Below are 13,672 nucleotides of genomic sequence, written 5' to 3'. Positions count from 1 at the left end.
AAGATGTAACGCATAATGGAAATGAATCCCACATCACTGTTAACTTTGCACACTATTATCATCTTGCATCTCTCAGTATGAGGTTCTTTGTCCTTTATTAGTTCCAGATTGGCTTTGTAGAGCCGTGTTTTTTAATTGTAGTGCTACAGATTTACTCATCTATATACCACTTACTTTATAGCATTACATCAGACTCTTACTGTACAAGGCTATAGAGAGGTTGCCAGTTTCTGAGCGTTCCCCATTCCCAAGTGTCAATGCCAACGTTCTTGCCTAAGCATGTTCAGTTTTGAGAGTAACTGACATTTGGGTGGGACACGTTCCGTGTACAGGACAGTGGGGAGGTCTAACATGCAGCATCACACTAATTATAGCAATCTGTTGACAAAACTGTGAGTTGGAAGTCCACCACTTTCAGCAGCAGAATTAGGACTAAGATCCACAATAGCCATGCACTGAGCAGTTGTATTTGCGGCTCCATAGCCAAAACCACAGGAAAACTATTTTTAGCAAAACTGAGCCCTAAATAGTGGAAACACTGAAAATATAGCTCACACAAGGGGCCAAATTCTTCTCTGGGCTACACCCAGTCCCCAGTGATGCTGGGATGGAACTACATGGAACTGCACTGTAACACAAATGGGCAAGATTTTTAATAGTTGGCATCAAAGGATTTTATTCTTTAAACAAAGGGTTTTTTTTTTCCTGCTGAAAACAGAAAGAAAAAGGAAAGAAGCAACTGACAGTGCAACTCTGGTTGTCTGTCCTATCACTTGCAATGGAGTGAATGCATCCTACAGTCCCTGCATGTGTACATAATGTTTATACATAAACTAGCCCTCCATTGATTACATGGATACTTTTGGCCGGCAGGGGCTGTCACTTTCAAAATTGATGAAAAAGGTTCTCATATTCAACAAACTATCTAGACCAAATGAAAAAAGTACATCTATAGTCTGGGAGAGGAGAAGCAGGTGAAAATGCCTCTGAGGACCAAGCCCATACACAATTACTGTTAGTTATAACCATAATTGATTCCAAAAGACAAATACATTCCATTGCCATTATTGCCACATGCCATTTTTCAGCACAGTGGTACTAGCAATAATATTCCCGTTATTCAAAATCACACACTTATGTGCTGCTTGAGAGCATGATTCTTCTTTCTAACTGATGTAAGTACTGTGGAGTGTTTCCACTGAGGTCCACAAAGTAACACAGGTGCAAAGCCAGCATCAGGCTTTTTTTGAGGTAAAATGGATCATTGCACACTTAGTAATACAACTAACCAACAAATATTACCTTTGGCTTAATTAATATCCTCTCCAATATCAAGATGTGCAGCAGTAAGTACATTCATGCCTATCTCATGAAACTGCTAAATAACCTCAAGGGCAAGGTTATTAGCCTTTCCTGTTTTGCTCAGATTTCGAATACTTTTAGCACAAAATTTGTCTTTTCACATGAGTGTTTTCTGTATTAATTCAACCAAGTGAAAGAATGAAAGTAAAAGTGTGAGTGATTTTAGGAACAATTTTGCCGATTCTGCTTCTATTTTCACAGGAGCTATTTTCAGCAGCAAAAAATGCTTTTTATGTGGACAAAAGCAGAATAGGGGATGCCCTCTAAATTAAAACTTAGTGGTGGCCTAAGAGAAGATGAAGAAAAAAGGAAAGGTAAGAAATATTTAATTTTCATGAAAGTAGACAAAATCTTTTCTTGTTGCCATTTTTTACCACTCATTGCACTTCCCTAGTCTTTAAACTTACAATGACACAAACATTTAATAGAAATGCTGTGGGGAAGATGGGGCGGGGGAGAAGGGGGATACGGGGAGTCAGCTTTTAAATTTAAGACAGGGTTTTTACAAGTCTAAAAGAAATGGAGAGAAAAATCATTCTTGGTTTATGCCTCAATTCCTCCGTATTTGGCAGAGTAAGGGACAAGTTAAAAGTTCATAAACTTTTTCACTCCAGATGCTTATATGGGTCCCATGTAAGGCTGGGTCAGTAAAGTAGTTGAAAACCCTAATTACAGTGCACTGCATCTTCTGAACTGCATTTTGGGTTCTCAAAGCTCTTTTAGATCATATTTACAACACACACATACTATTCTCTGTTTTGTACATTAATTGCTTCCCATCGTGAGGACAGAATTGCACATTTAGATTGGGTTAAAGATACTGAAAGATAAACATTACACAATTTGCTTGACTGTCTGGAATAGAAAACCTAAAACCATTCAAACACAATCCTTCTATATGCATATTCCAAACCTATGCTTCAGCACAAAATCTCTCCTTCTCCACAGATGTATAATTTTTTTTAAATAAAAAACTTTTTTCCCTAACTGCATTATTCCAAACCCACTATGAATGTTAGGAATTTTCTACAACTCCAGTATTAAAACTTCATTGTTTCATGATTTAACTCAAATCCTACAAATTAATGACCTTAGCAGCAGATGCTACCTTGGAAAGTTGTACATGCACAGGCCTGTGCTTAGACCTTAGCCACGTTATTCAGTTACATTCAGTTTAACAACAGTAAAATCTGCAAACTTTTAGTATCTGACGCCATGTTACCAGCTCTCCTCTTTCCTCTGAAATACAGGGTTTAACAAATTAAGTAGACATATTTTAAAGGGAAGGAAAAAAATAAGCAAATCTCCATCATTTTACCTTAGAGAAAGAAAGTTATTGCAGCTCCATTTTCTGTGCCCTTATTTTTTTTCCTCTAGTTCCTTTCCAAGTGATTTCTATTTCTCTCTTTTTCTCTCATACTGGCGACAGACAGGCTAGGGGTGGAGCTCTGAGTGAAGTATCCCCCTGCCTGCTGGGAGAACTGAGGTATCAGATAACAAATACTTCTCAGCAAACAACCAAGGGCAGTCAAGCTGGGAAGTGTGCCTGTGTGTGTGTGTATGTGTGTAAAGACTTCAAATTCCCACTTTAGAAACTTTCTGGAAGTTGTATACCAACACAAATTTTTTCTTTCATCTTGAAATAATGTTTTTAATTGCAATACAATACAGCCATACTTTGAACGAGCGACATGCTTCACAGAATTTCTGATCAATGACATTATCAAAAATCGTTGATTCTTTTCCAGTGAACAGTTTAGTCAATGCATTTTATTTTCTGTTTGTGAATCGCGAATGGAGGAGGAAAATGTATTGAGTCTTTGCATTATGTTTCTTTGTACTCAAACAGTATATAGATACTTTGGGTTTAAATGATCTTTTTAATTTCTACATATTAAAAGGATGATAGAACAAGAAAGAACACAAACCTACTTAAAGTAGAAGGGTGCTCTCCTCTGAATGGACTGAAATGAACACAAATAGCTGCCTCGTTCTGCCGAGAGCAGAGGCCTTCAAAATTTCAAAGTGCATTATGTAGAAACACAAGTTTTGACTCCAAAGTTGGAAGCACTTACGCCAAAAAGTATGATTACTCATGTGTGCAAGCATTACCAGAATCAATCCATTTATAATTATCACAAGGCTCTTTTCAGTCCAAAGGTTTGACCCATGCTATTGGTGATTACGGTACTGATTAGGACAGCTATGTCTGATTTCATTTGCTAATATTTTACTATATTGATATTCTCTTTTATAATCTCTTGTGTGTTTCTACTTATTTTGAAAGTTGTTTGTGCAGCGTCCTGATTATTTCTGCCACATTACAACTAACATTATAAATTTGTAAATTATACAAATAATCAACTCCTTTAATGGGGATAATTCTTCTGTTCACAGCCAGGAGAATGTGAAATAATTTTGGGTTACATTAACAAGCCTTTCTCTGTCAGAGAAACACAATGAGCTTCAGGTGCAAGACTCCTTGCAAACTGATAATGAGTTTATACTGTGTTTCACAAAAATGCATTAATTACTATAATCAACATTAGGAGACGCTTATTGTGGCACATTAAAGGTGATTTGAATGGATGTCTTCATTTAATTACACTTCAGTTTGTTAACCCAGCTACTGAGTTCAGTTTTTCAAAACAAGAAAAATATTGATATTAATAAATCTAAACATAGACTCAAAACAAATTAGAGCCTTGTATGGGATGGAAATACTGTTCCACCGTTTTGAAGTTTGGCTTCAAAGAGGAATCAAACCCTCAAAATTTGAAATTCTCCACTAAGGAGAATTCGAAAAATAAAAACAAGGTTGAAATCTTGCATTTTGTCAAAACTGAATCCATTTATTTTGATTTTTTCTTTTAATTTTGTGTTCTAAGATGCATCTCAGTAAAAAAAAAAAATCTTACCTGAAAAGTAATTAAAAATAAATAAATAAATGAGTTTCATTGTAAAATGTTTAAAAATGACATTTCAGAGATTTTTCTCAGTTTTTTTCTCTAGTTGATTTTCCACTGAAATGAATTTTATTTTAATTTCAACAGAAATGTATATTCCAATAGAATATCGGGGAGGGCGGGGGGAATTGTTTTTTTTTTTCCCCTCTAATCAGGTCTAAAGTACATCAAAATCATTTGGCAAACATTTACTTAATTATAGCTTCTGTAAGAGAGACATTTTTATCTCTAATTTAAACATAGAGAACATGAAACAGAGATCAAGAAAGTGACCTGTACTCATACAGTTCATGTCAGAACTAGGAATAGAACTAAAAATTATTTCCTAATCCTCCAGTATTGAACTTTCACCACTAGACTGACAGCTTCTATAACAACGTACCTTCAACTAGGCTTTAAAAAGTTGTAGTTTCCTTGAAGTGTTCTGGTCCCATTCTTTTCTTCCTCTTAGCACAAGTGTAAGGAACTAAGTATTACAGCCTTCGTAACTTGATATTTCTTAGAGGGCCTCAACAGCATCAGTTCTTTCTTGCCTTTCTCCGGCCATGGTTTGATTAAAAATTTACAGCAGGTACAGGATTATATGCAAAACATACATATTTACAGTTATATTTAATTATCATGATCAGAGCATAGGATTATTTGAATGTAAAAACTGAAGGCATTATAATCCTCTGCATTTTATAGCAGAGCAAACACATAAACATAGCGGCAGTCTGCCCATTGCTTTTGCACCTATTAGAAGCCTAAATGGATATCAGTGCCTATGTATAATCCTATTCCATCCAGTTCGAATCCCTGAAAAATATACAATACCCCTTCTTTTGTATAACACCTTCATCTGATCCTTTAAGGCTAAATCCCAAAGGCCTACCTACTTGCTGCACTAACATTTTTCAAGGACTTGAGCAGCAGGGAATCAAATCACTCCTTGGTACCTAAGTCCACTTGGGCACCTAATACATGGAACAGAATCTGGCCACTACCATTTAATCTAAGTACGTTTAATTTTATTGTAGTTCTGTATTCTCTGACATTCTTCAGATAACAATCAGTGAACAAAGAAGGCTGAAAAATGTCACCAATTAAAAAAAAAAAACAACATAATTACAGTACTGCATTTTCTTGCATGCATTGTGTATTGTTTCCAAAATTCAGCTGCTGGAAATTGGTGTGTGCATTATAATTGAGGAAATACGGTAACAGCAGTATCTCCACTAAGCCTCTGCCAGGGATAATCAAAAGTAAAGCTGTATGTGCTCCATGCCAGAGCTGCTGGCTGTGGCTACTTGCTGTCTCCAGCCCTGCAGAAGCTCTCAAGGAAAGATCTTTTTTTTTTTTCCTTTCTGCTTTTCAAAAGCAAGGCACATATTTCATTAGGGATATGCTGTATGCAAGAGAATACATTACTTTTGCTTATGCAAGCGTAGATGCATTTGAAGACAACTTCTACTTGATGTCACTCATCTTGTTTATGTACAGTCAAGATCATTTAAATTCAACAATTTAAACAGTTTTTAGTTTTAGATGAGAATTGAGTTGAATTCTAGGCTCTGGACATCAAAATAATGCAGGCACACACAAACCTTGCAGATGCAATATTATGTTGGCTGGTCTTCCCAAGTTCTTCATGCAGATTAATCCTGGGGGAAGAGGATCAATTTGGGCAGGATTGATGAAGATGAAGGTGGATGTACAACCACAAAAGTCTGGAGATAATGCACCTGACCTCTAAGCTCTGACCCAGCATGCCCTGTCTGTGGCTTCAGCTATGTGGGAGGGATGCAGGGTAGCAGCCTGCTTGGGTTTGGTGGGGAGCCAGAACCAGTTCCAGTTTCTCTCATCCATACCCACTGGGCACATCTACACGTATACTTTAATGTGCAGTAGATTCTTTTACTGCATATTAAAGCATCACATAAAAAACTGTGACATTACGCACAGTAAAATCTACTGCACATTAAGCATCACTTAAAAACTGTGCAAGTGCGCTATTGCACATTAGGGCAGTCAAATGCACTTTAATTTAGTACGTCACATTTGGAGGTACTAAATTTAATAAGCTTTAGAAAAGTCACATTAATGCATGTATACACGTGCCCACTGAGTAGCATTTGCTACACTACACAAAAGCAACCTGAAGTCAACATTTATTGCACTGTTTCAAAGAACTGGAAGCCAAGTCCTCTAGCAAGTGTGTACCTCTCCGGCAGCATGCAGTAAACTAGCTATCGGGTCCCATCAGAGAATTTCTCTGACCTCAAAGGATTTGCTGCTGGGTTGAAATGTACTGCACTCAACCCAAGTCTCTTTCTTAGCTATCTAACTCCCTCAGTGTAAATGACGTTTTGGACGTGTGGTTTCAATGAAGCAGAGCTTAGCAGACCAAATGCTTAGCAGAGTCACTTGTCCATGCTTCTCCTCCTCGACTGACAAATCTCTCCTCCTCATGCTTTGGAATAACAACATCCTAACTCCTCATCTCTCCCAACTCCAATGTACAGGTTCATCGTCTCTGTTTTCCTCCACCTTTCTTTCCCCTACTCCTCACCAGGCCTCGTATTGGAGGCAGCAAAGGTCTGAAAAAGGCCTGTATTATTTGGCTTTTTCTTTTCAAAGAGGACGGTATTTGAGGCCAGGATATTCAGACATCCTGGGAAAATACAGTCTGTAAAACCATGTGGTTAAGCCAAAGATGCCAGTATCATATCCACAATCACTATAAACTATGATTATTTTATCACTTCCATAAATGTCACTTCAGCAGTTCCATACCAGAATGGGGGTGGACTTGTCTGTTTCCTCCTTGTGGGACAGTGCACATATGCAGTCTTGTTTATCCTTGACCCTCTCAGCAGAAAATCAGAAACATCTTGAAACATCTTGTTTAAACAAAAAAAGTGCTCAACAGTACAACTGCTTATTCTTGTGGCGCACTGCAGTAGCCCTCATTATTCTGAGCAAGTGTCCTGAGCAAAATCATTCAGGGGACAAATTAAATCAGCTCCTGATGGTTCACTGAGTTCCCACTTTGCAGTCCAGAACCATTCACTGAAAAGAAAAAATAGGTTTCTGGTCCTTATGGTTGCAGAGGTAACCCTTAATTTAAGAATAAAATGCAAAATAATACCATATGTGTCCCTAACAGGGCCTCTCTGCAGACGCTTCATATGAAGTTCTGCAGACACTTTATACCTGGGTAGGAGAAGGAAAGGATACTCTCCACATTGTGCAGTCATGCTGGCAGAGGGCAAAATTCTCTCTACAAAAGTCCATATTGACTACATGCTATCTACATGCATGCGAGATCAGATTGCAGCTTCAAATAACCATGATTTTTCTTTTATTCCCTCTTGTGTACGCAGAAGGATCTCTTCAAATGATGCCATGATTCAGTGGAATCTCATGTGTTTCATACACTGTATCTATTCCTCTAGCAAGAAATCACCAGCTTCTTCAGGACTCCTGCTTTTAAAGTTGAGACAAGAAGCTAATTCTGTACTGACGTGCTGTTTGCAGACTGCCCTCCATTATAAAGGGGCACAGCGTCATTTCACTGGCTGTGATATGTCTGTGAGAGAATCTTCCATTTTTATCTCTCTCTTTGCAATTATTGTTTGCTTTCCCTACCACAAATATTTCCCACAGCGGTATTGTTTTCTATTGGACTCCTTAGTCATCCAAGTTAATAGTTTTGGGCATACTGGACATTTTGTTATGGTCTTTTATGTCTTGGAAGGCATGAAAATGCTCTGTAGGGATCATATTATGTCTTAGCACTTGTGCTCACAGACAGAATAGTTTCACCGGCTGTCAGAGCAGCAATGCTGCATGAACAGCTTCTTTTTTTGTTCTACGTATTTTTATTTAGAAGTTCATAAACAGGTTCTGTAATGCGCAGTTTTCATTATACAATACTCCAGAGTTTAAAGGAGGAAGATCTGTTTTCAATTGGAAAATTAATCTGCAAATGGCCACAAACAATCGCAGAAAAGAAATTAGAGGGGGGGAAATCAATATTAAGCTATCAAAACATGATTCTGTAACACTTGCAACTCTTTAGCCTCTTATGCACATCATGGCTGCAGATCAATAAGAAATTTAAGCCAAGAACAGCAGCTACCTTCATTATGTGGGTAGGTGCCTTCATCAAAGAAGCTGGTAGTGTGTTCTTATGGATATTGATTTCTCCTTGATGCTAAGCAATTTTCCTTGATGCTAAGCAATCAAAGTTCTACGCCTTGATCTCTCTGTTAAATCATATCTGCAATAAGTTTCATGGGTGGAGCGCAGTGCATTCCAGTGTCAAAAGACACATGTATTTTGTCCGCAAGAGTATAAAAAATTTGCTTTCAAAAGTCTGCACACCCACACTAGCAAACCTGGGTCTTTTTATACTAGAAAACGGTTTAATTTACCTCTTTGTGTAATGTATCCACATACCCCTTGTTATCAAATTAACTACATAATGATATTGCACTTATTTACATTAGTTTGTTTACATAAAATGTCCACCCCTAAATTGTCATTTAAATTATTTTCAATACATTATTATTAAATTACTACTAAATTTATTCTTGAGGGGTTGAGCTGATGGGAAGGTATCAGTGACTCACCACGATGGTATGATTTAAAAGCTCTGTATTCCCTTTTGTGTCTAGTTACCCAGTCTTCATTGCTGATATTTTTAGAAAGGGCACAGCATTTTAGTAGTTCACGTAACTTCCATTGCCTTAAAAAAAAATCAATTATCTAAAATAGACAATGCTAATTTTAAAGCCGAAATTGCCTCACAAGCATGTAACAAGAGCCAAAGTAAATGGTGGGGATGTGGACAAATGAAAAAGAAAACCTCCGACGAGAGGGGAAAATAAGGATAGAAACCTGCGACCTTCATTTAGTGCAAGATCCAGAGCGGTGATAGAAATAGTGAAAAATGTTCCACACATACTTGAACTTCATAGGAAACAGACTCCTGCTCACAGGAAGAAATGACTGAACACATCAGCAAGAGCACCGAAGATTTTTAATTTTCTTTACTTTTGGGCACCAGTGCTACAAATGTTTGTGGATCTAGCCTACTTGAGTCGTAGTCCAGTTTGTTAATGAGTACTGTATCCCCGTGTGACTGAAACAAGGCCTTCAGAGAAGCAGGGACGTGATTTATTAAGTAGATGGACAGCAGTACCAGAAGGCAAATTATCTTTCTGGAAATGGTTTCAGGTCAGAAATGGGTCATTTCCAGAAAAGTGATGATGTTCCAATCATTTGAATAATTATTTCTGGATACCTACTTTGCTGTTTGCTCATAAATAAGTGACTACATTAGTTTTACTGTCACCAGTGGAGCTCAGAGGAATAATTCTCATCACTGGCCAGTTACCTTAATGGGCATTATTGAACGTTGTAAGCTATACCATATTGCTATTATTTCTCTTCTTTGCTCTCCAAAAATTCATAGGTCCATCTATCATAGGGTTTTATTGTGCTACCTATCACTATAGCATTGGAGTGCTTGTGATGCAAAAATCATTAATAAAGACCCTAGTGGACAAAATGGTTTCCCTTTACAAGGTCAGAATGCTACTTTGAGGGGCTGGCCAACGAAAGGAGGGACTAGGAATAAAAAAAGAGGCTGCCTCAAGCATTCAGCTTCACACTCAGTGATGTCCAGTAATTCAGTCTGGAAGTGACAAATGCATGAATTACTACAGTCAGGCTCTTGATAGCAAGATGGAAACAAAAGGCATTTCTAGAAACAGATGTTACCTGTTCATTCAATGTTATCAAGGAGTGTAACAGGCCCTCGAGGCATTGAACTATGATGAATGGGAGCTAAGGTGCTTAAACTGAAGATGGAGACTAGTCCTGGCCAGCTCTTTGAAACACTTCCCATTCTAATTAGCATAACTGACGTTTTTCTTGGGTTCATCTGGAGACTTCTGCAGACAGTCTCATCAGTTGAGAATTAGACCAGTGTGTCATTGTCATTATAGCTATCACTTTTATAGTATATCACTTTTAGTGGAATCCATAGCAAAGACTATTTGGGGAGGCTGCATTCTGTTGGAGAGGGACTATTTGTAGTCCAGCTGAAATAAATTGGGCTTCCTGGTAGAATAAAGCACTGACCACTGCCTATAAGAATGGCAGAATTGCATATCAGATACTGAGTATGGGTAGCTTCAATGGACTCTGTCCTGCAGGATTCCTATGGATGTTAGTAGGAGCTCTGATCAGGTGAGATTTGAGAGATCAGTCTGATCAGCCCCCACGCAATCAATCAAAATTACTAAATGCAAGTGTCAAAACCCTGGATTTTAGCTGGACTATTTAGAAATGACAAAGAACAGACAACATCTGGAAAGAGGTGTGAGCCCTGTTATCTGATATTTAACATGAGTTCCAAATTTAAATCCCTTGGCAGACATGGAGTTCAATAATATATTAGGGAAATAACTGACCCTGGTGCACTGCCAAACAAGGGGATGATCCAAATTTGATTCACAAGAGAACTACATCCATCCAATGAAATTATGAAACAAGGAATGGCAGATGCCGCTTGAAGCAGAGGGCTGAGCTTTCTCCCACCATAGATTGCTGTTGTGACTTTGCTGTGAACCCTGCAACAATGTACTGCCCAGGAGCACGCAAGGAATCAGACCAGGACTCAGTCAGTCTTCTTCCCGGTTTCCCCGCCTGCTCTGGGGTGGTAGTGTTCCTTGAACCATCCCTATGTCTGGCCCAACATATGGCTCCATTTCAACTGCATTGTCCCATGTGTTGTGAGGAACTGGAACCTCAGCTCCACCCTGTCCCTGTTTCTGGCCCACATCTGAGGGAAGGATATGGTCACACTGCTGAGGCTGCTATCATGGCCTTAATGATATCTCTGGTATGGGTACCTAGATCAGAGGGGTAACGGGCTTCCTTTGTTCCCTCTAAAGATGCACAGTATGGGCTAGTCCTGTACAAAAACTACCTAGAAACTTCACTTTTCCTCTCAATGTCTTACTACTTATACGACAGATCTTGACTTCAGTGCGGCTTCTCGAATGAAGGAAGTATACAGGGTTGGACTCAAACATGACATGGCAGGCACCGGGAAATACAGACAGTCCACATGTAAAAAATTTTCCTACACAATCACCTGCCACCAAGGTTCAAACTATGTACCAGTATTCTAAGATTGATCAGTTAAAGTTTAAACTGATGTTCACATATTAAAAAAAAAAATGTACAACTAAGAGCCAAAACGTGCACTCCTTACAAAGAGCAAACAAACCTGTTAAATGACGGCATTTACAATCTTGTCTGGATCAAGCCCCCAGAAATATCGGCTTTTCCCTTCCAATGTATCTTTAACAGGAAAATTAGAACCAAGTTCTCCATCAAACTGGATGCGATTAAATTTTTATATGACTGATGGCAGGAAGCTGAGCAAAGAAGATGTAAGGATTTGCTTCAAATCCTACTTTCTATTTGCAAGGCAAAAAGCTGAGAAAATTTACATTTAAATCAAGCAATTCCTAATGCTAAAAGGAAGGCAAGAGGACTAAACTTGTGTAGGTCTCAATGTCAAAAATGCTTTGCTGCAAAACTGTTTTTCCCTATTATGTATTAAAACTTTGGATTTGTGAGCCAAGATGACAAATTTATTTCCCCTGTGATTTAGCCTGCACCTGAAAAATCTCAGCACTCACTGTTTTCATGACAAAGTGTGGAAAGTGCTGCTTTAAATTTATTTGGGACAAAAAAAACCCTTATACATATATATATAGAGATATTTGTCTAAGAAGTGCAGGTCTTCCCATAAGCTGCTTTTCTAGTTAGACATTCTTTTCCATTATATTAGTGGAAACACAGAATTCTTTGGTCACTGTATTAAACTGAATTCTCCAGATATCTTTCTTTTTCCTTATTGGATTCTATGGCCTGACTCTATCACCACAACCCACAGCATTTCTGGCTTTTCCTCCCTTATGTGATTTTATGGACTCAGACTTCTCTACTTTCTCAATGGTTTTAGCACATGGCCCTAGTTTATGATTCTAAATTGTCTCTTTAGTAAATGACTTTTCCATCCTCTGGAGCAGTTTAATAAAAGTATTTAATGACCTTTTCATTTTTAGCAATGACCACACATAATAAATGACTTTTATATAGCACTTCTCACCCAGAGCTCTCAGAGGGCTTTGCTAAAGGAGGTAATCATCATCATCTCTTTTGTGGATGGGGATACCAAGACATAAAGGTAGAATGTGGCTTTCACCAAGATCTCCCAGAAAGCCCATTGCAGAGTTAGAATTTGCCCTATCTACTGAACTGCACTGCCCCAGTGTGAGGCAGAGAAGTAGCAGTTCTTGCAACAATAATATTCTGGGATCAAAAATTCTCCATCTACTGACTAAAGCCCCAATTCAAGAAATAATCTCTATTCAAGAAGGCAGTTAGTATACACATCACTTTAAGCATTTAAATAAGCAAATTCCTGAATTGGTGGTTCAGGACTGTGGTAGAGCACTGGGATGCCTGCCCCTTGAAGGACCTGCAGAGCCCTTGGCAGGTGTGGCCAGGCCTAATCAGGGAATCAGAGGATTCGGGGGCTGACAGGTGAGGTTGATTAGGAGGGCTGCATGAGTGCTGGGGGCGTGCCAACTGAAAGAGAGCTGGGCTGGGTCAGGACATAAGCCTAGGCTAGAACTGCAAGAGGACTGAAACATCTGGGGAGCTGAAGGAGCAACACCCACCAGTCAGAAGACCACATCTGAGGGCATTCAGAACCATTTGGGAACAACTGGGAAGGAAAAGGTTCCTAAGGACCCAGAAGGGGCGCACAGCTTAGGAGAGTAGGGCTGAGGGGGAAGAGAGACCAGCCTGTAAAGAAGATGGCTGAATATATTGAGGCCCAGGAGGGGGCCAGGATGAACAGAGGACTGAGTGATTGGGTCCCAGAGAGGAGCCAGGGCTGCCCAGAGGAGGGAGTGGCTCATACAAGGAGCCTAAGGAGAAGCCACATTGGCCCTGAGGAAGTTGCAGTGCATACAAGAGCCCTAGTGAGGAGCCAGGTCTGCCCCAAGCAAGGAGTGCCAGAGGCCTACTGAGAGTCCAGAGCAGTGCAGAGTGATGGGCAACTCACACGAGAGGCTGGGAGAGGGGTCAGGTCAGCTCAGGGAGCAGGGCTCAGGGTACATTTATATAACACTTCTCACCCAGAGATCTCAGAGGGCTTTGCTAAAGGAAGTAATCATCATCATCTCTTTTATGGATGGGGATACCAAGACAAAGGTAGAATGTGGCTTTCACCAAGATCTCCCAGAAAGCCCATTGCAGAGGTAGAATTT

At 39.2% G+C, this 13,672-nt stretch overlaps 1 protein-coding gene across 2 annotated transcripts in view; it reads right to left on the bottom strand.

The window, feature by feature from the left end:
- Window positions 1–2,813, bottom strand: part of SMAD5 (SMAD family member 5) — a 36,961-nt gene extending 34,148 nt beyond the window's left edge. For both annotated transcript variants that reach the window (XM_019478556.2, XM_006276410.4), the window contains exon 1: window positions 2,681–2,813. The gene's annotated coding sequence lies outside the window, so the exon portion shown is untranslated. The remainder of the gene's footprint in view (window positions 1–2,680) is intronic.
- Window positions 2,814–13,672: the final 10,859 nt, after the last annotated feature.

The sequence above is a fragment of the Alligator mississippiensis genome, chromosome 9 (assembly GCF_030867095.1).
Source record: "Alligator mississippiensis isolate rAllMis1 chromosome 9, rAllMis1, whole genome shotgun sequence".
In the NCBI taxonomy this organism is placed as follows: domain Eukaryota; kingdom Metazoa; phylum Chordata; order Crocodylia; family Alligatoridae; genus Alligator; species Alligator mississippiensis.
Note: the sequence above shows the minus strand (reverse complement) of the source record. Positions and strands in the feature narration are given on the sequence as shown.